The sequence below is a fragment of the Phalacrocorax aristotelis genome, chromosome 1 (genome assembly GCF_949628215.1).
Source record: "Phalacrocorax aristotelis chromosome 1, bGulAri2.1, whole genome shotgun sequence".
In the NCBI taxonomy this organism is placed as follows: Eukaryota; Metazoa; Chordata; class Aves; order Suliformes; family Phalacrocoracidae; genus Phalacrocorax; species Phalacrocorax aristotelis.
Window position 1 is genome coordinate 133,676,218 of NC_134276.1, and position 2,963 is coordinate 133,679,180.

The following is a 2,963-nucleotide window of genomic DNA, read 5'->3' on the forward strand; positions in this document are numbered from 1 at the left end:
TCCTCCACTCCAGCCACCCCATGGAGTGCAGTTTGGTGAGGAGGAGGCATGGGGGGGGACATGAAACTGAGACTCATGGCCATGCCCTGTGGCCCCCAGGGGAAGTACCCAGGCTTCCAGGTCCCCCATCCCCTCCTAACACCCCCCACCATCCAATCATAGACCCCTTCCCCAAGCTGACCCCCATGGGGACCCAGGCTTCCAGGCACTCCTGAATCCCCTCAGACCCACCCCAACCCCCTGTTTCCTAACCAATCCCTTAAATCCCTTCAGACCCCACCAAATATCCCTCAATAACCCCCCAAACACCCTCACAACTCCCCTCCCCAAACCCCCAGGGGGACCCAGGCATCCAGGCACCCCCAAACCGCCACACGGACCTGAAATCCCCTCACAAACCCCCCCTAATCCCTCATAAACCCTCAAATCCCCCCACAGAGCCCCTCACAACCCCCCCAATCCCTCACAGATCCCCCCAATCCCCCTCACAAGCCCCAACATCTCCTACAAAACCCCCCAAATCCTGTCAAACCCCCAACATCTCCCCACAAAACCCCTTCACAGACCTCACCATCTCATGAGCCCCCAAATTGCCTCATAAACCCCAAAATCTCCCCCCTCAGGGAGGTGACCCCCAACATTACCGTGAAGGGTGGGCTGCCAGGTCACGGCAGACCCATGACACAGCTCTGCTGTCACCACTGTGACACTGACGTGTGGAAAACAGACTCCACAATCTATAAGGTTGTAAAGTAGGTATGTTTATTCAGCAGTGGGCAGCATGGGGGTTAGTTCCACCAAAGTCATGCCCGTCAGCATAGTAGCTTGTCTTGATTTATACAGTAAAGCACTACATATACATGAGGTTTCCCAATATGCCTATATATATGCATGACCATTCCCGACTTCGTATCAAAATTAGCCTAAAGGAGTCATTTCAATAAATCTTTCCCAACTGCACTTGTGCAGTACCTCCTGGTGGTGGCTGCAAGGGGTCGTGGGGATGAAGGCTAACAATTCCTCTTCATCACCACTAGTAACCCCTTGTTTTTGTGCAGACCCAGTTACTCTGGGTTCTTGTCCAGACCACAAGGTCGGTTTAAGCTGGTTCTTGAGACAAGTTTCTGTCCTTATCAAGAACTTGTCCTTTTCTGGGAGATTCCGGGCCTCCTTGCTAATCATTAGTTTCTGTCCTTATCAGTGGTCACTCACCGTGTCAGTGCTGTAACAGCCGCTGCCACTGGTGCCGGTGCTGATTTCAGTGCTGGTTTCGGCAGCCATCATGGGTGTTTTTGGGGCACTTGGGATTTGAAGGTGGTGGTTTTGCAGCTCAGGGGAGGGTCTTTGGGGAGAGAAGGGCCTTGGTAGGGGCTGGATGAAGGGAGGGGGGTGACAGAGCCTTCAGCATTGCTGCCGCCCTCACCAGAGTCTTCCTCACCACTGCCACCACTGCCTCCTTCATGGCGTTTAGGGGCTTTGGGGCAGCTGGGGGGGGGAGGTGGAGAGCAGCAGGACCCCCACAAAGAGATGAAAGAAGAGGAAGATGAGAAGAATGAGGAGCCGTTTGCCTTCCTCACCAGCTTCATCATCCTCCTGATGGCCTAGGCACCACCATGGCGAGTCCTGTGGGGAGGAAGGGGGTGAGGGGACGGCTCCCCCCAATTCTGGGGTGACAGAGACACACCCCACCTAAAAACAACTCCATGGGTGGGGGCAGGACACTGTGGGGAAGGGCATGGGACCCCAGAGGGGGATGGTTGGGATCCTGGGCAAGGTGCAATGCCTAGGGGGGTGGGGGGGTCGGACCCCTGTGGGGGGTGACACTTGGGGGGGGGATGTGAAACCCCAAATCCTGGGGTCCAGCAACCAAATGGGGGGCTCAGGACCCCAGTGGGTGGGGGCGTAGGATGCTGGGGGGAGGGGCAGCACCCCTGGGGAGAGTGGAGAGCACTCATGGGTGGGGGTGACACTCAGCTGGGGGAGGTGGGGGGCATGTGACACCCCAAATCCTGGGTTCTGGCCCCCAAGAGGGGTGGTCCAGGACCCACATCGGTGAAGGGCAGGACACTGGGGGGGTGTGGAGGGGGACCAACACCCATGGGTTAGGGTTGACACTTTGGGGGTGGGGTATGTGTCCCAGTGCAGCATGACAACCCTCCCACTAGCACCCCCGGGGGAGCGGGGAAAGCATGCTAAATTGCGGGGGACATCATAAAATGGGGGCACCCTAAGGCAGGGGGAGCACCCCAAAGGGGGAGGGGGACACCCCAAAGGAGGAGGCAGCACTTTAAGGGGAGGGGAGGCCCAGGGGTGACACATCATAACCCCCATCCCAGATGCACCTCCCACCCTCCCTGCCCCCAGGCGTGGCCCCCAGCCCCAACCCCCGCTTTGGGGGTGCCCCTACCTGTGCCCCTCAGCAGCCGCGTGGGTCCCACCGGAAGCTCCTTTTACTCCAAGACCAACAAAATGGCGAATAAACGCGGATCAAATGGCGGCGCTGTCCAATCAGTGCTCACAACTGTGCGACAGGCGGCTCGATGGCCAATGGGGAGAGAATAGAAACTTGCTGGCCATCCCGCCCCGTCCCCCTCCTAAGCAGTGCTGACAGTGACCAATAGCGGCAGGGCAGCGGGCGGTGCGGTGCGTACGGTAGCCAATAGGAGCGGTTTGTGGGCGTGGTTAAGCCAGCCCGGATTTGCTTACCTGGCACCAGCGGGGGGGAGTCGAGGGAGGAGCAGTGCCACGCGATGCACACTGGGACGGAGAGTCCTGTGCAAAGCATGACAGGATTTGTAGTCCGCTGCAGGGCAGCCTACCCGAGGGCGGCAGCGCCTGTGACCTACAACTCCCAGTGTACCGCTGGGCACCCGAGGCCTCTTGGGAAGCAGAGTCCACCGAGCTGGGAGGACTCTGCTTCCAGCGTGCCACGTGGTGGCCCTGATCCCCTAAATCCCTCCTTC

General features: G+C 58.8%; 1 long non-coding RNA gene across 1 annotated transcript; it reads right to left on the reverse strand.

The window, feature by feature from the left end:
- Nucleotides 1–740: 740 nt before the first annotated feature.
- Nucleotides 741–2,603, reverse strand: LOC142064596 (uncharacterized). Its single transcript, XR_012663162.1, has 2 exons — nt 2,408–2,603; nt 741–1,623 (listed from the first exon to the last, which is right to left on the reverse strand). It is a non-coding gene; the product is annotated as an uncharacterized LOC142064596 (long non-coding RNA).
- Between the last annotated feature and the right edge of the window lie 360 nt (nt 2,604–2,963).